Raw genomic sequence first — 24,816 nt, 5'->3', positions numbered from 1 at the left:
TCAACCACATCATTCTTCTTTGAAAGTTCACTTGATGCAGTGGCCTCCTTATCTTGCTCTTCCACTTTCTCCTTCACATCCATCAATTGACCTTCATTTTCCTTGCTCAGTGGTTCTACGCTCCTCCTTGTTTGCTCTAAGGGGCCATTCATCTTATTGAAGATGATTTCTTTCCAGGATTGGGGTTGTGTGTATCTTTCCATGAGTTTTCTATGTATTTCAATGGCTTGAAGGAAATCCCAATCTGTTAGTTCAAGAGATGAAGGTTGAGAGTAATCATAATCAAGTGATGAAGAACTTTCAAATGAGAAACTGGGACGTGAGGGTGGATGCTCTTCCATTCTTTGGTGATACTTCCATCCACCATGAGGATAATGATATGAATGATTTTGTGGTGGTGGTTGGTATCCCATATGATTTTCTTGCTCATCTTGTGTCTCTGAAGCAAATCTCCATGAATTGGAGTGCTCAGAATGTGTATTCTCTTGGTGATATTCCCAGCCACCATTAGAGATTGGTGATGGTGGGTAATATCCCATAAAATTTGTTTGATCATAAGATGAGTTGAACTCCATTTGAATTTTGTAAAACACAACACCAAGGGAAATTGAAATTCATATCTCAGAGACAGAATTTCTTAGTGAGGCAATAACTCAAATACCTTGGTTTCAACTTAGAAAAGAGAACAAAAACAAAGAAAATGCTTGATCTAGACTTCTCACCCACTTAATCATTGTTGATCTAATCAATCCCCGGCAACGGCGCCAAAAACTTGATGGTGTTTTTGCGGAAAAACAAATTTCCAACACACAAATCCAACCGGCAAGTATACCGGGTCGCATCAAGTAATAATAACTCACAAGAGTGAGGTCGATCCCACAGGGATTGATGGATCAAGCAACTTTAGTGGGTGATTAGTTTAGTCAAGCTAACATTGAGTGAATTGTTTGAAGTTGATCAACAGAAACTAAATTGCAAGGAATTTAAAAGATGCAGAAAATAAAATTGCAGGAAACTTAAAGAACAAGAAAGTAAAAGAGCTGAAACTTAAATTGCACGAAATGTAAATTGCATTAAATGTAAAGGGGATTGGGAACAAGGAGATTAAAGCAAGCAGCAAGCAGAACCTGGAACAATTGCATAAGAATTAAATTGCATGAAAAGTAAAAGGACTTGGGTGCTGGGAACTAAAATTCAACAAGAGAATGTAGGGAGCAATCAGGCAGAAGTGTAACTTGCAACAAATCTTAAACAGAAAGCAGAATTGCTTGAAGAAGCAAACAGAAATTAAATTCAATTTAATTGCCAAATGAGATTGAAGATCTCAGGAAATCAAAGAGACTAGAAAATAAGTCTAGATCTCTATTCCTTCCTTGATCCAACCAAGAATATTTGCAAAAGGAAAGAAGATGAAAGCAGTAAAGAGAGTTTTCGTTCAAATCCTTAATTCACTTGAATTATGCAGAAAAATTAACAAGAGATCTCAAGGTGGAATTGAAACAGAAGTTCTTCAATTCTCCACCCAAGTTCCAAAACGAAAATGAAAACTAAGAGAGCTTTCTAATGGAGCTCGCTTTTTCTCCGAGCTCTAATTGATGCCTTTATATAGGCTTTACAAAATAAAAAATGAAAATGAAATTAAAACAAATTACAAAAATGAAAATCCTAATTTAATTGATCCATGTGCCTTTGAGTGATGATGTGGGCTTTGCTTGCTTTGGATTTGAGGAGAAATGGGTTTGGTTGGCTTTGATTCAATTTGGTGAGGAATTGAATTAAATTGAATTTTGGCCCATATTGCTCCCAGGAGGCTGCCCTGCCCTTGTGGAGGGCAGGGCAGGATTTGATGCGTGCGGCCTTGGTGCGAGCGTGGTGCGTTGGTGTGTGCTGCAGGATGCTGCCCTGCCCTCGCGGAGGGCAGGGCAGAAAATTCTGGTGCGCCAGTTTGGTGCCTGTGCGTGCTGCTGGTGCTGCCGAATTGTTCCTTGGTGCGCCAGAATGGTGCTGGCCATGCCACAACAAAATGCTGCCCTGCCCTCGCGGAGGGCAGGGTAGTGTTTCTAAATTGAAGTCCCGTGTTCGAGACTTGGCCGATGCACACGCTACCCATTTTTCCTTGGCTTTCTTGGCACCAAAGTAAGGCCTAGTTTCTTGCTTCCTCATGGCCCTTAAAGATGCCTTTCTTTCCTGCCTGAATTGTACGCCAAATATGGATTGCTATATATCGTTGGAAAGCTCTGAATGTCAGCTTTTCAACGCAACTGAAAGCACATCAATTGGACGTCTGTAGCTCAAGTTATAGCCCTTTGAAGGAGGCATGGTCATGCTGTGAGCGCCCAGATTTTACCTTAGCAAAATTCTTGCTTCCAACCTCACTTTGCATCACGATTCTGCCCTGCCCTTGGCAAGAGCAGGGCAGTGTGCGTGCTGGCTGCTTCCTTCTTTGATTTGGTCAAAGCGTGGCCTAAGGCTCCAAAGTGTACCCCAACTTCAAAGTGTACCCCAAAGCTCTTTTTTTCTCCTTTTTTTGTGCTTCTTTGCTTCTTTTTCTTCTTATTTTCTACAAGATTTATAAAATTAAAATATCAAGAAAATATATCATTTAAGTACAAAAGCATTCAATATTTAAGCACAAATCATCAATTTCTTGTATGAAAAAGCATAGAAAAATAGGTATATGATGACTTGTCATCAAGCACTCAATAAGTGAGCGCTAGGCAAGGAAATTGAACGCACCAAAATTGGCACGCCTAGGCTAGCAAGCGCAGCGCTCAAATTGTGAATGGAGCGCTCCACTGGAGCATACCTCCAACCAAAATTCAACCAAATGCACCTTGATCCATGCCACTTAAACCAAGCCATCCGGATCCACTCTTCTTCAAATCCAAAAGCAAGCAAAGCCCATTTTCATCACTCAAAGGCACAAAAGATAGTTAGAATAGGAATTTCATTTAATTGTAATTTGTTTTTAATTTCAATTTCATTTCAATTTTGTAAAAGCCTATATAAAGGAATCAGTTTCATTTCACTAAGGGAGGCTGGCTCTAATAGAGAGCAGTAGGAGTAGGAGTAGAATAGAGAGCTCTCTTTTAATTTTCCTTTTTGAATTTGAGAATTGGAAATCAAATCTGGGTTTTCTTTTTTGTTTCATTTTCTTTCCTCTCTAATTTCTTTTATGTTTTGTTAAGAGAACAATTGAGGTTTAGGTTTTCATTCTATTTTGAATCTTCTGCACTTCTACATTTCTGTTTTGGTACTGAATTGATCTGTTTCTGAATTTCTTCATTTGAGAGCTCTTTAGTTTACTGCACTTCACATTCTTCAATTCTGTTTTAACTCCCAGCACCCAATTCCTTTTGCTTTTCATGCAATTTAATTCTTCTACAATCGTTCTAAGTTCTGCTTACTGCTTCTTTTAAATTTATTTGATGCCATTTACGTATCTTGCTCTTTAAGATTTTGCCATTCACTTTCTACAATTTACAATTCTTGCAATTTACTCTCTGTTAGTTCAATTTCAACCAATTCACCAATGTTAGCTGGACTAAACTAATCACCTCACTAAAGTTACTTGATCCATCAATCCCTGTGGAATCGACCTCACTCTTGTGAGTTATTACTACTTGATGCGACCCGGTACACCTGCCCGTGAGTTTTGTATGGAATCGTTTTTCCCTCATCACTAGGCTCCTACATTAATCCAACCCTAGGAATTATGGGAGCAGCATTCTAAAGCCAACCATTCAAGCCAACAATTTTGAATTAAAGCCACAACTCATCACCCTGTTTCAAAACAATTGTTCTTTTGGAGGAAGTACCCAAGAAGACCCCAACCAACATCTCACTACCTTTCTGAGAATATGTGATACAGTAAAATCTAATGGTGACCAACCAGATACCTACAAGCTGTTGCTTTTTCCCTTCTTCCTCAAGAACAAGGCAGCAAAGTGGCTAGAGTCATTCCCTAACGAGAGCCTCACCACTTGCGAAGTTGTGGTAAACAAGTTCTTGGCAAAGTTCTATCTTCCACAAAGAATCAATAGGCTGAGAGCTGAGGTTCAAACATTCAGGCAACAAGATGGTGAAACTTTATATGTGGGAGAAATACAAAGAGCTAACAAGGAAGTGCCCCCTGACATGTTCAATGAGTGGGTACAGCTGCATATCTTCTATGAAGGCCTATCACTGATGCCAGGGCATCTAGGCCAGTTTCACTGACCTTTTCTTTACTGTTTTAGGGTAGTTTCATGCATTTTCTTAGGAAATAAGCAAGTTTTGGATGAAATTTCATTTACACCTTGACTCAAGCAACTATTGTGAATTTTACATGATTTCATATGAATTATGCAATGATTGAATGACAAATAGATGATGCATAATCTCATGACTTGGACTAGAGCTTTGATACGCTTTATTTGCTTGATTTCAGGACAAAGGAAGCAAGAAGAAGCCACGTTAGCAGTCACGTTAACCGAATTAACGTGGCCACTAACGTGGAATAGGGACAAGCTTGTAGCGTTAATGAGAAAGGTGACCACCAATAACGCCTGCGAAGCCATCATAAGCCCACGTTAATTGCCATGTTAACTATATTAACGTGGTAGTTAACGTAGAGAAAAAGGAAGCTCCAGCGTTAGTGGTAAAAGTGAACACCACTAACGCTCCAAATTGGCAATTGGCCACGTTAAGAGTCACGTTAACTTAGTTAACGTGAACTCTAACGTGGAAGGGGAAGACAATGCCAACGTTAGTGACACTCACCTTTGTCACTAAGGTTGGATCAAGCCAACATTGTCCACGTTAGTGGTCACGTTAAGACCACTAATGTGAAAGTTAATGTGGAGCTAAGCATGATGAGCCAACGTTAGTGACACTCACTTTTGTCACTAACGTTGGAGATGGCATTCACTACCACGTCAGTGGCCATGTTAACCTAGTTAATGTGAATTCTAACGTGGAGAGGAGAGGCGTTTGGAGTGTTAGTGACAAAGGTAAGTGTCACTAACGCTCTCGAAGCTTAGGCATGCCCACGTTAAGAGCGATGTTAACCTAGTTAATGTGAACTCTAACGTGGGAAAAGGGGGCATAATGCAACGTTATTCGAGAAGGTGATTCCTAATAACGTTTGGGAAGGATCATGAGGCAGCGTTAGTGGTCACGTTAGTGCCACTAACGTTGAAGTTAACGTGGACCATTTTGGGGTTGGAACGTTAGTAAGAAAGGTGATTGCCACTAACGTTCTCGAACCCACATTTTCACTTATCGTTAATGCCACTAACATCCTAACTAATGCCCATGCCTAACTCACTTTTATGCAAGCTGACCCCACCGAAGATGGTACTTGCTTCAACTCAAGACCTAAGGCCCACATCCAAGACTTGAAGATCTCACTAGAAAGTCAAGAAGAGTAGTATATATAGGAGTAGTTTTGATCTATAGAGGAGCTGGCACTTTGGAGAACTACCCTCTGTATATTTACTTTTCGGCACTTTTTAGCTAAGCATGTATTCTTTTATGCCATTTTCCATTTCCAGAGCTATGAACAACTAAACCCCTTTCATTGGGTTAGGGAGCTCTGTTGTAATTTGATGGATCAATTATAGTTTTGATTCCTCTTCCTCTTTCTTTCCTCTTGATTTGCTAGAAAGCTTTCGATGTTAATTCAATTGGTTAGTTGTCTTGGAAAAGAGACTCTGCATAATTGGATCTCTTCTGAGCCTTGGAAAAGGGATGAGGAGATTTTGCTAGAAATGCTTTCTCATGTTGGACCAAATTGGGGTCTGGACGGATATAGTTACATGTAATCCTTCCAACACTTTGATTTGGAAATACATGTGGTATAATCAATGACCACACTTCATCTCTTCCCATCAGCAATTAAATCAAGGAATTGGGCAATTGTTCAAGTTTAGAGAGATTGGATTACCAAGGAATTGGTATCCAATCACTTAAGATTGCCATAGAGATCAATGAATGCATTGATTGAGGAAGAGATGATAATGAACTTGATCCGGAGAATGCAACATCTCCTAAGCCCAATGAACTTCCCATTTTTGATCTTACCCATTCTCTTTACTTTTTGCCATTTATTTCCATGTTCATCTCCCCAAATCCTCATTTAAGATTCTGCACTTTATTTTCTGCCATTTACTTTCTCGCCATTTAATTTCCTGCAATACCATCTACCTTCTGTTTAGCTCAACTAGCATACTCTTTAGTGCACGAAATTGCAATCACACCTTTGCAATCCGCACAACTCACCAGCAAGTGCTCTGGGTCGTCCAAGTAATACCTTACGTGAGTAAAGGTCGATCCCACGGAGATTGTTGGTTTGAAGCAAGCTATGGTTATCTTATTAATCTTAGTCAAGATGCCAATAAGGTTCTTTGAATTTAATTGTAAAAAGTGAAAGTGTTTGGAATAAGTAATTGTTACTCAATAATGGAGAATATGTTGGAGTTTTGGAGATGCTTTGTCCTCTGAATTTCAGCTTTTCTCTTGTCCTCCTCTTCACACACGCAAGGCTCCTTCCATGGCAAGGTGTATGTAGGGCGTCACCGTTGTTAGTGGCTACTTCCCATCCTCTTAGTGAAAATGGTCCAAATGCTCTGTCACAGCACGGCTAATCATCTGTTGGTTCTCGATCATGTCGGAATAGGATCCATTTGCGTCTGTCACTACGCCCAACAATTGCGAGTTTCAAGCTCGTCACAACCATTCAATCATTGAATCCTACTCGGAATACCACAGACAAGGTTTAGACTTTCGGAATTCTCATGAATGCCGCCATAAATTCTAGCTTATACCACGAAGATTCTGATTAAGAAATCTAAGAGATACTCATTCAATCTGATGTAGAACAGAGGTGGTTGTCATGCACACGTTCATGGATTGAGGAAGGTGATGAGTGTCATGGATCATCACCTTCTTCATAATGAAGCACAAATGAACATCTTAGATAGGAACAAGCATGTTTGAATGGAAAACAGAAATAATTGCATTAATTCATCGAGACGCTGCAGAGCTCCTTACCCCCAACAATGGAGTTTAGAGACTCATGCCATCAAAGAATATAAAATTCAGATCTAAAAATGCCATGAGATATAAAATAAGTCTCTAAAAGTTGTTTAAATACTAAACTAGTAACCTAGGTTTATAGAAAATGAGTAAACTAAGATGGATAGTGCAGAAATCCACTTCTGAGGCCCACTTGGTGTGTGCTGGGGCTGAGACTTAAGCTTCTCACGTGCCTGGGCTGTTTCTAGAGTTGAACGCCAGGTTGTAACCTGTTTCTAGCGTTGAACTCCCACTTGCAACATGTTTCTGGCGCTGAACACTAGACTGCAACATGGAACTGCGTTTAACACCAGTTTACATCACCTATCTTCGTGCAAAGTATGAACTATTATCTATTGCTGGAAAGCCCTGGATGTCTACTTTCCAACCCAATTGAGATCACGCCAATTGGACTTCTGTAGCTCCAAAAACTCCATTCCGAGTGCAGGGAGGTCAGAATCCAATAGCATCAGCAGTCCTTTTTCAGCCTAAATCAAATTTTTGCTCAGTTCCCTCAATTTCAGCCAAAAAAATACCTGAAATCACAGAAAAACACACAAACTCATAGTAAAGTCCAGAAATTTGATTTTTGCCTAAAAACTAATAAAATTCTACTAAAAACCAACTAAAATATACTAGAATCTACATGAAATTACCCCCAAAAAGCGTATAAAATATCCGCTCATCACAAGACCAAACTTAAACTATTGCTTGTCCTCAAGTAACTAGATAAATAAAGTAGGATAAAAAGAAATTAAGAAGCAATAATATCTCAGAGTTTCAAGTGAAGCTCAGATTCTACTTAGATGAGTGGGACTAGTAGCTTTTTGCTTCTGAACAGTTTTGGCATCTCACTTTATCCTTTGAAATCCAGAATGATTCGCATCCATAGGAACTTAGAATTCAGATAGTATTATTGATTCTCCTAGTTTAGTATGTTGATTCTTGAACACAGTTACTTGATGAGTCTTGGTCGTGGCCCTAAGCACTTTGTTTTCCAGTATTACCACCAGATACATAAGTGCCACGGACACATAGCTGGGTGAACCTTTTCAGATTATGACTCAGCTTTGCTAAAGTCCCCAGTTAGAGGTGTCCAGAGTTCTTAAGCACACCCTTTTTGCTTTGGATCACGACTTTAACCACTCAGTCTCAAGCTTTTCACTTGGACCTGCATGCCACAAGCACATGGTTAGGAACAACTTGATTTAGCTGCTTAGGCCTGGATTTTATTTCCTTGGGCCCTCCTATCCATTGATGCTCAAAGCCTTGGATCCTTTTTACCCTTGCCTTTTGGTTTTAAGGGTTATTGGCTTTTCTTTTTCTTTATCCAATGATTCCCTTTTTTTGCCACTTTTTTTACTGCTTTTTCTTGCATCAAGAATTAATTTCATGATTTTTCAGATCATCAATAATATTTCTCTTGTTCATCATTCTTTCAAGAGCCAACAATTTTAACATTCATGAAATTCAATATCAAAAATATGCATTGTTCAAGCATTCATTCAGAAGATAAAAAGTATTGCCACCACATCTAAATAATTAGAATTTTCCTTATTAAAAACTCGAAAAATATTGCCTCTTTATTCTAAAAATCTACTATTTTATTCATGTTTGATGATGATGAGAAAAAATAAATTATAGCTTAATTGGAAATAAAATCAAAATAGAGATACTAATTACTATTACTAATATATAACTTCTAAGGTAAATTCCTAATAAGAACAATTATCACAAAGTTAAGTTTAAGATTAGGACTCAACAACCTTTGGTTTGGGAGATGATGGGTGCTCCTTCAACTTGTGGGGTGTCTAGTCCTTCAAGAGACAGCTTCTGGCGCTTCAGCTCCTATATCTCTAGATATTCATCTTCTTTCAGATCAAATTTAACTTCCGGGATCACTGATCTCAGACCCATTATTTTGTCGTAATGGTCTGCATGTTCTTTGGTTAAGAACTTCTCTTAATTCCACAGTGGTTTTGGAATATTCTCTTTCTTGCCTCTTTAAGTATTTTGTTTTCCCTTATGTGCAATGATCTTGATGAGTTTTAGCTCAGTTATCACGGAAAAACACACCAAACTTAGAGGTTTGCTTGTCCTCAAACAAAAGAAAGGAAAGGAGAGGAATAGAAGGAGGGGCAATTTCAAAAATTCAAAAGATATGATGAGATTTTAAAAAGGATAACTTTGAATTCAAAAAGATAATATGATGAGTTTGAAAAAGAATTCAAAAGAAATTAAAAAGATTTGAAAAGAATTCAAAAAGATAATTGAGTTTTGAAAAAGGTTTGAAAAGATATTGAAGAAAAATTAAGAAACATGTTTAGGATAAAAAAATTTTGGAATTGAAGTTGAAAGATGAGAGTTTGTAATATGTTTATGCAAGAAATCATGAATTAAAACATGAAAATTAGAAAAAATTTGAAGTGAAAACGAATTTACCTCCTCCCCACAATCCTAGCATTAAACGTCCAAACGCTGCATGTTTTGGGCGTTTAACGCCCGTTTGCAGCTTCTCCTGGGCGTTCAACGCCCAGCTATTGCTTCTAGCTGGCGTTGAACGCCAAGAACTCCTTTGTCGATGGGCGTTTTTCTGAATGCCCAGGACGCTATAAATCTGGCGTTGAACGCCCAGAAGGTGCTTCTTTATGGCGTTCAACGCCCAGAAGATGCTTCTTTCTGGCGTTCAACGCCCAGAAGATGCTTCTTTCTGGCGTTCAACGCCCAGTGAGTGCTTCTTTTGGGCGTTCAGCGTCCAAAACAGCTCTTACTGGCTTTTTTTTTCGCACTAGTGAGCTTCTTTTTGCTGTTTTATCCTCTGAATCCTTCTGTAACTCTGTGAACTCAAGCAATTGCTATTTTACCTTGAAGATAATTGACATAAACCTGTAAAAATCAATTAATTAACAAATAAGCCTTGTAAATGGCTGGGTTGCCTCCCAGCAAGTGCTTCTTTATTGTCTATAGCTGGACTATTACTGAGCTTTAATCAAGTCTTAGTTTTGAGCATTCTTGCTCAAAATTGCTTTCAAGATAATGTTTAACTCTCTGTCCATTAACAATGAACTGTTTGTTAGAATCATTATCCTGAAGCTCCACGTATCCATATGGTGACACACTTGTAATCACATATAGACCTCTCCACTAAGATTTTAATTTCCCGGGGAATAATCTGAGCCCAGAATTAAATAGCAGAACTTTCTGCCCTGGCTCAAAGACTCTGGCTGATAATTTTTTATCATGCCATCTTTTTGCTTTCTCTTTGTAAATTTTTGCATTTTCAAAAGCATTAAGTCTGAATTCCTCTAGCTCATTTAACTGGACCAATCGTTTTTCTCCAGCTAACTTGGCATCAAGGTTTAGGAATCTGGTTGCCCAATATGCCTTGTGTTCCAGTTCCACTGGCAAGTGACAGGCTTTTCCATACACCAGCTGGTATGGAAAAGTTTCTATAGGTGTCTTGAATGCTGTTCTGTTCTGGCGTTGAATCCCTTCTACGGTTAATCACAGTCCGTTCCAGGATTCTTTTAAGTTCTCTATTAGAGACTTCAGCTTGCCCATTTGTCTGTGGATGATATGGAGTGGCCACCCTGTGGCTAACTCCATATCAAACCAAAGCAGAGTAAAGCTGTTTATTGCAGAAATGAGTGCCCCCATCACTGATTAGTACTCTAGGGATACCAAGTCTGCTGAAGATGTGTTTCTAGAGGAATTTCAGCACTGTCTTAGTATCATTAGTGGGTGTTGCTATAGCTTCTACCCATTTGGATACATAATCCACTGCCACCAGAATATAAGTGTTTGAGTATGATGGTGGGAATGGCCCCATGAAGTCAATACCCCATACATCAAACAACTCAATCTCCAAGATCTCTTGTTGAGGCATGGCATAACTGTGAGGCAGATTGCCAGATCTTTGGCAACTGTCACAATTAAGTACAAACACTCGGGAGTCTTTATAGAGAGTAGGCCAGTAGAAGCCACATTGGAGGACTCTTGTGGCTGTTCGCTCACTTCCAAAATGTCCTCCATACTGTGATCCATGGCAGTGCCAGAGGATCTTCTGTGCTTCTTCTTTAGGCACACATCTACGGATTACTCCGTCTGCACATCTCTTGAAGAGATATGGTTCTTCCCAAAGATAGTACTTTGCATCCGTGATCAATTTCTTTGATTGCTGCCTACTGTACTCTTTGGGTATGAATCTCACTGCCTTATAGTTTGCAATATTTGTGAACCATGGCACTTCCTGGATGGCAAAGAGGTGCTCATCCAGAAAGTTTTCAGCGATCTCAGTAAGAGGGAGGGACGCCCTTTCTACTGGTTCTATTCGGGACAGGTGATCTGCTACTTGGTTCTCTGTCCCTTTTCTGTCTCTTATTTCTATATCAAACTCTTGTAGAAGCAACACCCATTTGATGATTCTGGGTTTTGAATCCTGTTTTGTGAGTAGATATTTAAGAGCAGCATGGTCAGTGTACACAATCACTTTTGATCCTACTAAATAAGATCTAAACTTGTGAATGGCGTAAACCACTGCAAGTAACTCTTTTTCTGTGGTTGTGTAGTTCTTCTGTGCGTCATTTAAAACACGACTGGCATAGTAAATGACATGCAGAAGCTTGTCATGCCTTTGTCCCAACACTGCACCAATGGCATGGTCACTGGCATCACACATCAGTTCAAATGGTAATGTCCAATCTGGTGCAGAGATGACTGGTGCTGTGACCAGCTTAGCTTTCAGAGTCTCAAACGCCTGCAAACACTCTTTATCAAAGATAAATGGCGTGTCAGCAGCTTGCAGATTACTCAGAGGTTTGGCGATTTTTGAAAAATCTTTTATAAACCTCCTATAGAATCCTGCATGCCCCAGAAAGCTTCTGATTGCCTTAACATTGACAGGTGGTGGTAATTTTTCAATTACCTCTACCTTAGCTTGATCCACCTCTATTCCCTTGTTCGAAATTTTGTGCCCAAGGACAATTCCTTCAGTCACTATAAAGTGACATTTCTCCGAGTTTAAAACCAGGTTAGTCTCTTGGCACCTCTTTAGAACAAGTGCTAGATAGTCAAGGCAGGAGCTGAATGAGTCTCCAAATACTAAAAAGTCATCCATGAAGACTTCCAGAAAATTTTCCACCATATCAGAGAAAATAGAGAGCATGCATCTTTGAAAGGTTGCAGGTGCATTGCACAGAACAAATGGCATCCTTCTCTATGCAAATACTCTAGATGGACATGTGAATGTTATTTTCTCTTGATCTTAGGGATCTACTACAATTTGATTATAACCTGAATATCCATCTAGGAAGCAGTAGTATTCATGACCTGCTAGTCTTTCTAGCATCTGGTCTATGAATGGTAAAGGAAAATGATCCTTTCTGGTAGCTGTATTGAGCCTTCTGTAATCAATACACATACGCCACCCTGTAACTGTTCTCGTAGGAACAGTTCATTTTTTCATTATGAACCACTGTCATGCCACCCTTCTTAGGGATGACTTGGACAAGGCTTACCCAGGGGCTATCAGAAATAGGATAAATAATCCGAGCCTCTAGTAATTTAGTGACCTCTTTCTACACCACCTCCTTCATGGCTGGATTCAGCCGCCTCTGTGGTTGAACCACTGGCTTAGCATCATCCTCCAATAGGACCTTGTGCATGCATCTGGCTGGGCTAATGCCCTTAAGATCACCGATGGACCACCCAAGAGCTATCTTATGTGTCCTTAGCACTTGAATTAGTGCATCCTCTTCCTATGGCTCTAAGGTAGAGCTTATGATTACAGGAAAGGTATCACCTTCTCCCAGAAATGCATATTTCAGGGATGGTGGTAATGGTTTGAGCTCGGGTTTGGGAGGTTTCTCTTCTCCCTGAGGGATTTTCAGAGGTTCTATTATTCTCTCTGGTTCCTCCAGATCAGGGTGAACATCTTTAAAGATATCCTCTAGCTCTGATTCAAGACTCTCAGTCATATTGACCTCTTTTACCAGAGAGTCAATAATATCAATGCTCATGCAGTCATTTTGGGTGTCTGGATGCTGCATAGCTTTGACAACATTCAACTTAAACTCGTCCTCATTGACTCTCATGGTCACTTCCCCTTTTTGGACGTCAATGAGGGTTCGTCCAGTTGCTAGGAAAGGTCTTCCTAGAATGAGAGTTGCAATCTTGTGCTCCTCCATTTCCAGCACCACAAAGTCAGTGGGAAAGGCAAATGGCCTAACCTTGACAATCATGTCTTCAATTACGCTTGATGGGTATTTAATGGAGCCATCAGCAAGTTGGAGACATATCCGGGTTGGTTTAACTTCATCAGTCAACCCAAGCTTTTCGATAGTAGCTGCATGTAATAGGTTAATACTTGCCCCAAGATCACATAGAGCTTGCTTGGTACAAGTACCTTCACTGCACTGCATTCTTCAGTGGGGTAGACTTTTTCAGTTTTCCTCCAATCCTTCTTATGACTTAATATCTCTTTCATGAACTTAGCATAAGAGGGTATTTGCTCAAGTGCCTCTTGATGAGCGGATAATTTATATGCTTTTTGGCATTGTTTTTAGTATGTTTTTAGTATGTTTTAGTTAGTTTTTATTATATTTTTATTAGTTTTTAGTTAAAATTCATTTTTCTGGACTTTACTATGAGTTTGTATGTTTTTCTATGATTTCAGGTATTTTCTGGCTGAAATTGAGGGACCTGAGCAAAAATCTTATTCAAAGGCTGAAAAGGACTGCAGATGCTGTTGGATTCTGACCTCCCTGCACTCGACGTGGATTTTCAGGAGCTGCAAAAACCCAATTGGCGCGCTCTCAACTGCGTTGGAAAGTAGACATCTTGGGCTTTCCAGCAATGTATTATAGTTCATACTTTGCCCGATATTTGATAGCCCAAACAGGCGTTCCAAGTCAGCTCAAGAATTCTGGCATAAAACGCCGGAACTGGCACAATAATGGGAGTTAAACGCCCAAACTGGCACAACAGCTGGCGTTTAACTCCAAGAAGAGTCTCTACACATGAAAGCTTCAATGCTCAGCCCAAGCACACACCAAGTGGGCCCGGAAGTGGATTTTTATGTCATTTACTCATCTTTGTAAACCCTAAGCTACTAGTTATCTACAAATAGGACCTTTTGCTATTGTATTTTCATCTTTTGATCACTTTAGATCTTAGGATCATCTTTGGATGTCTAGTTCTTAGATTATGGGAGGCTGGCCATTCGGCCATGCCTAGACCTTGTTCTTATGTATTTTCAACGGTGGAGTTTCTACACACCATAGATTAAGGTGTGGAGCTCTGCTGTACCTCGAGTATTAGTGCAATTACTATTGTTCTTCTATTCAATTCAGCTTATTCTTGTTCTAAGATATTCATTCGCACCCAACAATATGATAAATGTGATGATTATGTGACACTCATCATCATTCTCACTTATGAACGCGTGCCTGACAACCACTTCCGTTCTACAAGCAAACAAGGCTTGAATGTTTAACTCTTGGATTTCTTAATCGGAATCTTCGTGGTATAAGCTAGAATTGATGGTGGCATTCAAGAGAATCCGGAAGGTGTAAACCTTTTCTATGGTATTCTGAGTAGGATTCAAGGATTGAATGACTGTGACGAGCTTCAAACTCCTGAAGGCTGGGCGTTAGTGACAGACGCAAAAGAATCACTGGATTCTATTCCAACCTGATTGAGAACCGACAGATGAATAGCCGTGCTGTGACAGAGCCCGTCGAACATTTTCATTGAGAGGATGGGAGGTAGCCATTGACAATGGTGAAACCTTACATACAGCTTGCCATGGAAAGGAGTAAGAAGGATTGGATGAAGACAGTAGGAAAGCAGAGAGACGGAAGGGACATAGCATCTCCATACGCTTATCTGAAATTCTCACCAATGAATTACATAAGTATCTCTATCCTTATTTTATGCTTTATTTATAAATCATCCATAACCATTTGAGTTTGCCTGACTGAGATTTACAAGATGACCATAGCTTGCTTCATACCAACAATCTCCGTGGGATTGACCCTTACTCGCGTAAGGTTTATTACTTGGACGACCCAGTGCACTTGCTGGTTAGTTGTGCGAAGTTGTGATAAAGAGTTGAGATTGCAATTGAGCGTACCATGTTGATGGCGCCATTGATGATCACAATTTCGTGCACCAAGTTTTTGGCGCCGTTGCCGGGGAATTAAATGTCCTAACTACAGTTTCGCATTTGTTCCCTGCAATAACAGTGCCAAGTTTTGATCCGGCAACAACACCAAGTTTTTGGCGCCGTTGCCGGGGATTGTTTGAGTTTGGGTAACTGACGGTTCATCTTGTTACTTAGATTAGGTATTTTTCTTCAGAATTTTTAAGAATGAATTCTAGAGTTTCAAGATGATGTTCTTATCATCACCAAAGCTGATTGATTCTCATCAATTTAGCTCTTGAATGCAATGTCCTGCTGAAGCTTGGCTAGCCATGTCTAATTTCTTTAGACTAAAGCTTTAGACTAACATTGCATGATTCCTGGAATTCTTATTAAAAATTTTGAATCTCTTTATTTTCTTTTCCATATAATTTTCGAAAAAAAACCAAAAAAATTACAAAATCATAAAAACCAAAAATATTTCTTGTTTGAGTCTAGTGTCTCATTTTAAGTTTGGTGTCAACGCATGTTTCTGTTCATTCATGTGTCTTCATTGATCTTCAAGATGTTCTTGATGATTTGCTTGCTCTGATCTTTAAATTCTCTTATCTTGAGTGTTTTGTTGTTTCTCATATGCATTCTCAATTTGTTAGTGTCAATAGTATACAAACTTATAAGTTTGGTGTCTTGCATGCATTGTTTATTTGATTTTAGTTGTATTTTGATTATTCCTCATTATTAAAATATCCAAAAAAAATTTTAATTTGTGTCTTTTCAAGTCAATAATACAGAGACTTGAAGATTCAGAACATACAGCAGAGGAATTTCACAGAAAAAGCTGGGCGTTCAAAATGCCCAGTGAGGAAGGAAAACTGGCGTTTAAACGCCAGCCAGGGTGCCTGGCTGGGCGTTTAACACCCAAAAGGGTAGCATTTTGGGCGTTAAATGCCATAATGGATACCATTCTAGGCGTTTAACGCCAGGATAGCACAAGAGGGAAGATTCTTTTTTTTTTACTTCAAATTTTTTCAAGTTTTCATAATTTTTCAAAATCAAATCTTTTTCAAATCATATCTTTTCAATCATATATTTTCAAAATCAATTTCTTTCCATTTTCAAAAATTCTTGCTATCAATTAATGATTTGATTTAACATTTCAAGTATGTTGCCTTTTCTGTTGAGAAAGGTTTAATGTTTGAATCATATCTTTTCTTGTTAGCCAAGTCATTGATTTTAAAAATCAAATCTTTTTAAATTGTTTTTCAATCATATCTTTTCAATCAAATCTTTTTAAAACCATAACTTTTCAATCATATCTTTTTAATCACATCTTTTTCAAAATAGTTTTCAAATCATATCTTTTTGATTTCTAATTTCAAAATCTTTTTCAAAAATCACTTTATTTCTTTCTCAATCTTAGTTTTCGAAAATCATTCTTCAATTTTTCAAAATGTTTTTAAAATCTTTTTAATTTATTTTCGAAAATTTCTTCCCCTCTTCTCACATCCTTCTATTTATGGACTAACACTACTCCACTATCAACAATTCGAACTCCATCTCTTTTGATAAGTTCGAATTCTTCTTCTACCTCTTCCTTCTATGTTTCTTTTCCTCTGAGACCTCAAGGAATCTCTATACTGTGACATAGAGGATTCCACACTTTCTTGTTCTCTTCTCTTTCATATGAGCAGGAGCAAAGACAAAAGCATTCTTGTTAAGGCTGACCCTGAACCTAAAAGGACCTTGAAGCGAAAGCTAAGAGAAGTTAAAGCACAACTCTCTATAGAGGACCTATCAGAAATCTTCAAAGAAGAAGACATGGCAGCCGAAAACAACAACAATGCCAACAATGTAAGGAAGGTGCTGGGTGACTTTACTGCACCTACTCCCGACTTTTGTGGGAGAAGCATCTCTATCCCTGCCATTGGAGCAAACAACTTTGAGCTTAAGCCTCAATTAGTTTCTCTAATGCAACAGAATTGCAAGTTTCATGGACTTCCATTGGAAGATCCTCATCAGTTTTTAGCTAAGTTCTTGTAAATCTGTGACACTATCAAGACCAATGGGGTTGACCCTGAGGTCTACAGACTTATGCTATTCCCTTTTGTTGTAAGAGACAGAGCTAGGATATGGTTGGACTCACAACCTAAAGAAAGCCTGAACTCTTGGGAAAAGCTAGTCAATGCCTTCTTGGCAAAGTTCTTTCCACCTCAAAAATTGAGTAAGCTTAGAGTGGAAGTCCAAACCTTCAGACAGAAGGAAAGTGAATCCCTCTATGAAGCTTGGGAAAGATACAAACAATTGATCAGAAAGTGTCCCTCTGACATGCTTTCTGAATGGAGCATCATAGGTATCTTCTATGATGGTTTGTCTGAATTGTCCAAGATGTCATTGGACAGCTCTGCTGGAGGATCTCTTCATCTGAAGAAGATGCATGCAGAAGCTCAGGAACTCATTGAAATGGTTGCAAATAACCAATTCATGTACACTTCTGAAAGGAATCCTGTGAACAATGGGACAAATCAGAAGAAAGGAGTCCTTGAGATTGATACTCTGAATGCCATACTGGCTCAGAACAAAATATTGACTCAGCAAGTCAATATGATTTCTCAAAGTCTGTCTCGAATGCAAGCTGCACCAGGCAGTACTAAGGACGCTTCATTTGAAGAAGAAGCTTATGATCCTGAGAACCCTTCAATGGAAGAGGTGAATTACATGGGAGAACCCTATGGAAACACCTATAATCCTTCATGGAGAAATCATCCAAATCTCTCATGGAAGGATCAACAGAGACCTCAACAAGGTTTCAACAATAATAATGGTAGAAGAAACAGGTTTGGCAATGGCAAGCCTTCTCCATCATCTTCTCAGCAACAGACAGAGAATTCTAAGCAGAGCCACTCTGACTTAGCAACCATGGTCTCTGATCTAATCAAAACCACTCAAAGTTTCATGACTGAAACAAGGTCCTCAATTAGAAACTTGGAGGCACAAGTGGGTCAGCTGAGTAAGAAAGTTACTGAACTCCCTCCTAGTACTCTTTCAAGCAATACAGAAGAGAATCCAAAAGGAGAGTGTAAGGCCATCAACATGGCCGAAATTGGAGAGGAGGAAGAGGCAGTGATCGCCACTGAGGAAGACCTCAATGGACGTCCACTGGCCTCCAATGAGTTCCCTAATAAGGAACCATGGGAATCTGAGGCTCACACTGAGACCATAAAGATTCCATTGGATTTACTTTTGCCATTCATGAGCTCTAATGAGTATTCTTCCTCTGAAGAGGACGAAGATGTCACTGAAGAGCAAGTTGCTAAGTACCTTGGAGCAATCATGAAGCTAAATGACAAGTTATTTGGTAATGAGACTTGGGAGGATGAACCCCCTTTGCTCACCAAAGAACTGGATGACTTGACTTGGCAGAGATTACCTCAAAAGAGACAGGACCCTGGGAAGTTCTCAATACCTTGTACAGTAGGCACCATGACCTTCAAGAAGGCTCTGTGTGACCTAGGGTCAAGCATAAACCTCATGCCTCTCTCTGTAATGAAGAAGCTAGGGATCTTTGAGGTGCAAGCTGCAAGAATCTCACTAGAGATGGCAGACAATTCAAGAAAACAAGCTTATGGACTTGTAGAGGATGTTTTGGTAAAGGTTGAAGACCATTACATCCCTGCTGATTTCATAGTCCTAGAGACTGGGAAGTGCATGGATGAATCCATCATCCTTAGCAGACCCTTCCTAGCCACAGCAAAGGCTGTGATTGATGTTGACAGAGGAGAATTAATCATTCAAGTGAATGAAGAATCTTTTGTATTTAAAGCTCAAGGATATCCCTCTGTAACCATGGAGAGGAAGCATGAAGAGCTTCTCTCAAAACAGAGTCAAACAGAGCCCTTACAGTCAGACTCTAAGTTTGGTGTTGGGAGGCCACAACCAACTTCTAAGTTTGGTGTTGAACCCCCACATTCAAACTCTAAGTTTGGTGTTGGGAGGTTCCAACATTGCTCTGAGTATCTGTGAGGCTCCATGAGAGCCCACTGTCAAGCTACTGACATTAAAGAAGTGCTTGTTGGGAGACAACCCAATGTTATATTTATCTATTTTCCTTTGTTATTTTATGTTTTTTTTTTATAGGTTGATGATCATGGGAAGTCACAAAATCAATTGAAAAAGCAAAAACAGCATGAAAAATAGAAAGAAAAACAGCACACCATGGAGGAAAATCTGCTGGCGTTTAAACGCATGTGAAGATAGCAGAATGGGTGTTTAACGCCCAGTCTGGCACCATTCTGGGTGTTTAACGCCAGGGATGGGTAAGAAGCTAGCGTTAAACGCCAGAAATGGGCACCAACCCGGCGTTTAACGCCAGGATTGGCAGAAGGAGCATTTTTGCTCACCACCTAGTGCAGGGATGAATTTTCCTTGACACCTCAGGATCTGTGGATCCCACAGGATCTCCACCTACCCCACCACTCTCTCTCTTCTTCACCCATTCACCAATCACCTCAACACCTCTTCCCCAAAAACCCCTCACCTATCAAATCCCACTATTCTCTTCACCACTCACATCCATCCTTCATAAAACCCCACCTACCTCACCATTCAAATTCAAACCACTTTCCCTCCCAAACCCACCCATAATAGCCGAACCATACACCCCCTCTCCACTCCTATATAAACCCATCTTCACTCCTTCATTTTCACACAACCTAAACACTACTTCTCCCCCTTGGCCGAATCACAAAGTCATATCCATCTCCTCTATTTCTTCTTCTTCTACTCTCTTCCTCCTTCTTTTGCTCGAGGACGAGCAAACCTTTTAAGTTTGGTGCGGTAAAAGCATTGCTTTTTGTTTTTCCATAACCATTTATGGCATCTAAGGCCGGAGAAATCTCTAGAAAGAGGAAAGGAAAGGCAAAAGCTTCCACCTCCGAGTCATGGGAGATGGAGAGATTCATCTCAAGGGTGCATCAAGATCACTTCTATGAAGTTGTGGCCATGATGAAGGTGATCCCCGAGGTCCTTTTCAAACTTAAAAAGAGTGAATATCCGGAGATCCGACATGAGATCCGAAGAAGAGGTTGGAAAGTTCTTACCAACACCATTCAACAAGTCGGAATCTTAATGGTTCAAGAGTTCTATGCCAATGCATGGATCACCAAGAACCATGATCAAAGTGTGAACCCGGACCCAAAGAATTGGCTTACAATGGTTCGGGGGAAATGCTTAGATTTTAGTCCGGAAAATGTAAGGTTGGCATTCAACTTGCCCATGATGCAAGGAGATGAACACCCTTACACTAGAAGGGTCAACTTTGATCAAAGGTTGGACCAAGTCCTCATAGACATTTATGAAGGGGGCGCTCAATGGAAGAGAGATTCAAGAGGGAAGCCGGTTCAACTGAGAAGGCATGACCTCAAGCCCGTGGCTAGGGGATGGTTGGAGTTTATCCAACGCTCAATCATTCCCACTAGCAACCGGTCCGAAGTTACTATAGACCGGGCTATCATGATTCGTAGCATCATGATTGGAGAGGAAGTAGAAGTTTATGAGGTTATATCCCAAGAACTTTATAAGGTGGCGGACAAGTCCTCTACCTTGGAAAGCTTAGCCTTCCCTCATCTCATTTGTCACCTCTGTAATTCAGTTGGAGTTAACATAGAGGGAGACATCCTCATTGATGAGGACAAGCCCATCACTAAGAAAAGGATGGAGCAAACAAGAGATCCCACTCATCATGAAATCCCTGAGATGCCTCAAGGGATGCACTTTCCTCCACAAAATTATTGGGAGCAAATCAACACCTCCCTAGGAGAATTGAGTTCCAACATGGGACAACTAAGGGTAGAGCACCAAGAACAGTCCATCCTCCTCCATGAAATTAGAGAAGATCAAAGATTCATGAGAGATGAGCAACAAAAGCAAGGAAAAGACATTGAGGAGCTCAAGCACTCCATAAGATCTTCAAGAGGAAGAACAAGCTGCCATCACTAAGGTGGACCCGTTCTTTAACTTCCTTGTTCTTTATTTTCCTATTTTTCGAATTTTCATGCTTATGTTTATCTATGTATGTGTCTTATGATCATCAGTGTCTTAGTGGCTATGCCTTAAAGTTATGAATGTCCTATGAATCCATCACCTTTCTTAAATGAAAAATGTTCTTAATTGAAAAAGAGAAGAATTGCATGAATTTTGAATTTTATAACAGATTAATTATTTTGATGTGGTGGCAATACTTTTGACTTCTGAATGTATGCTTGAACAGTGCATATGTCTTTTGAATTTTGTTCATGAATGTTGGCTCTTGAAAGAATGATGAAAAAGGAGACATGTTACTGAGGATCTGAAAAATCATAAAAATGATTCTTGAAGCAAGAAAAGCAGTGAATATAAAAAAAAAAGAGAGCAGAAAAAGAAAAAGAAAAAAATAAAGTCATGATCCAAGGTAAAAAGAGTGTGCTTAAGAACCCTGGACACCTCTAATTGGGGACTCTAGCAAAGCTGAGTCACAATCTGAAAAGGTTCACCCAGTTATGTGTCTGTGGCATGTATGTATCCGGTGGTAATACTGGAAGACAGAGTGCTTTGGGCCACGGCCAAGACTCATAAAGTAGCTATGTTCAAGAATCATCATACTTAACTAGGAGAATCAATAACACTATCTGGATTCTGAGTTCCTATAGAAGCCAATCATTCTGAATTTCAAAGGATAAAGTGAGATGCCAAAACTGTTCATAGGCAAAAAGCTACAAGCCCCGCTCATCTAATTAATACTGATCTTCATAGATGTTTTTGGAATTCATTGCATATTCTCTCCTTTTTATCTTATTTGATTTTCAGTTGCTTGGGGACAAGCAACAATTTAAGTTTGCTGTTGTGATGAGCAGATAGTTTATACGCTTTTTAGCATTGATTTTAGTATGTTTTTAGTATGTTTTAGTTAGTTTTTATTATATTTTTATTATTTTTTAGTTAAAATTCACTTTTCTTGACTCTACTATGAGTTTGTGTGTTTTTCTGGGATTTTAGGTATTTTCTAGCTAAAATTGAGGGACCTGAGGAAAAATCTGATTCTGAGGCTGAAAAGGACTGTAGATGCTGTTGGATTCCGACCTCCCTGCACTCGAAGTAGATTTTCTGGAGCTACCAAAGCCCAATTGGCACGCTCTTAACTGCGTTGGAAAGTAGACATCCTGGGCTTTTCAGTAATATATAATAGTCTATACTTTGCCCGAGATTTGATGGCCCAAACAGGCATTCCAAGTCAGCTCAAGAATTCTGGCGTAAAACGCCGGAACTGGCACAAGAATGGGAGTTAAACGCCCAAACTAGCACAAAAGCTGGCGTTTAACTCCAAGAAGAGTCTCTACACATGAAAGCTTCAATTCTCAGCCCAAGCACACACCAAGTGGGCCCGGAAGTGGATTTTTATGTCATTTACTCATCTTTGTAAACCCTAAGCTACTAGTTATCTTCAAATAGGACCTTTTGCTATTGTATTTTCATCTTTTGATCACTTTAGATCTTAGGATCATATTTGGACGTCTAGTTCTTAGATTATGGGAGGCTGGCCATTCGGCCATGCCTAGACCTTGTTCTTATGTATTTTCAACGGTGGAGTTTTTACACACCATAGATTAAGGTGTGGAGCTCTGCTGTACCTCGAGTATTAATGCAATTACTATTGTTCTTCTATTCAATTCAGCTTATTCTTGTTCTAAGATATTCATTCGCACCCAAGAAAATGATGAATGTGATGATTATGTGACGCTCATCATCATTCTCACTTATAAACGCGTGCCTGACAACCACTTCCGTTCTACAAGCAAACAAGGCTTTAATGTTTATCTCTTAGATTTCTTAATCGGAATCTTCGTGGTATAAGCTAGAATTGATGGCGGCATTCAAGAGAATCCGGAAGGTCTAAACCTTGTCTGTGGTATTCTAAGTAGGATTCAAGGATTGAATGACTGTGACAAGCTTCAAACTCCTGAAGGCTGGGCGTTAGTGACAGACGCAAAAGAATCACTGGATTCTATTCCAACCTGATTCAGAACCGATAGATGAATAGCCGTGCTATGACAGAGCGCGTTGAACATTTTCACTGAGAGGATGGGAGGTAGCCATTGACAACAGTGACACCCTACATACAGCTTGCCATGGAAAGGAGTAAGAAGGATTTGATGAAGACAGTAGGAAAGCAGAGAGACGGAAGGGACAAAGCATCTCCATACGCTTATCTGAAATTCTCACCAATGAATTACATAAGTATCTCTATCCTTATTTTATGCTTTATTCATAAATCATCCATAACCATTTGAGTTTGCCTGACTGAGATTTACAAAAGGACCATAGCTTGCTTCATACCAACAGTCTCCGTGGGATCGACCCTTACTCGCGTAAGGTTTATTACTTGGACGACCCAGTGCACTTGCTGGTTAGTTGTGCGAAGTTGTGATAAAGAGTTGAGATTGCAATTGAGCGTACCATGTTGATGGCGCCATTGATGATCACAATTTCGTGCACCACCTCTGCAAACAGAATCTTTATTTCAAGATTCCTGAGGTAGTCTGCAGAGTGAGCAAATTGCTTATCCTGTTCGGCTTGGCGGAGTTTATGAGGATAAGGCATTTTAATTTTGTATTCCTCAACCTTAGTTGCTGTAGGTTTATTGCCTACAGATGTGGATTAAGAAGCCTTTTTAGAGGGGTTGCTATCAGCATTTGTGTGTGTCTGATCTCCCACTGACATTTGAATGCCAGGGGTGGAAGCTGGAGTGGCGTTAGATGCCAACTCCTTACCTGTTTCCGGTGTTTGAACGCCAGAACTGTGCTTCCTTTGGACGTTCAACACCAATTCCTTGCCTGTTTCTGGCGTTGGACGCTAGGACTGAGCATGGGTTGGGCGTTCAATGCCAGCTTCCCACCCATTTTCTAGCGTTTGAGCGCCAGAATTATTCCTCTCTGGTCTTTGACTGTCCTCAGAGGGATTTTGGGTAGCAGTCTGTTCATTTCTTGGCTTGCTACTGCCTTGAAGTGAGGTATTTAATGTTTTTTCACTTCTTAATTGAACTGCTTGGCACTCTTCTGTTATTTGTTTTGATAATTGTTGTTCTGTTTGCTTCAACTGTATTTCCATATTCATATTAGCCATTCTTCTTTCTTGTACTGTCTCCTTGAATTTGGCTAGCTGTTTTGTTAGAAAATCCAGTTGCTGATTGAATCAGTAACTTGTTCTATAGGACTGAGTTCAGCAGTTACTGTTTTAGCCTATTCATTGATGGAAGGTTCACTGCTTAGCTACAGATGCTGATTTCTGGCAACTGTATCAATAAGCTCTTGAGCTTCTTCTATTGTCTTTCTCATATGTATAGATCCACCAGATGAGTGGTCTAGAGAAATCTGAGCTTTCTCTGTAAGCCCATAATAAAACATGTCTAACTTCACCCACTCTGAAAACATTTCAGAGGGGCATTTTCTTAGCATCTCTCTGTATCTCTCCCAGGCATCATAAAGAGATTCATTATCTCCTTGTTTGAAGCCTTGGATGCTCAGTCTTAGCTGTGTCATCCGTTTTGGAGGAAAATAGTGATTCAGGAATCTTTCTGACAGCTGTTTCCA

The sequence above is a fragment of the Arachis hypogaea genome, chromosome 3 (genome assembly GCF_003086295.3).
Source record: "Arachis hypogaea cultivar Tifrunner chromosome 3, arahy.Tifrunner.gnm2.J5K5, whole genome shotgun sequence".
NCBI classification, from domain to species: domain Eukaryota; kingdom Viridiplantae; phylum Streptophyta; class Magnoliopsida; order Fabales; family Fabaceae; genus Arachis; species Arachis hypogaea.
This window is presented reverse-complemented; position numbering follows the sequence as displayed.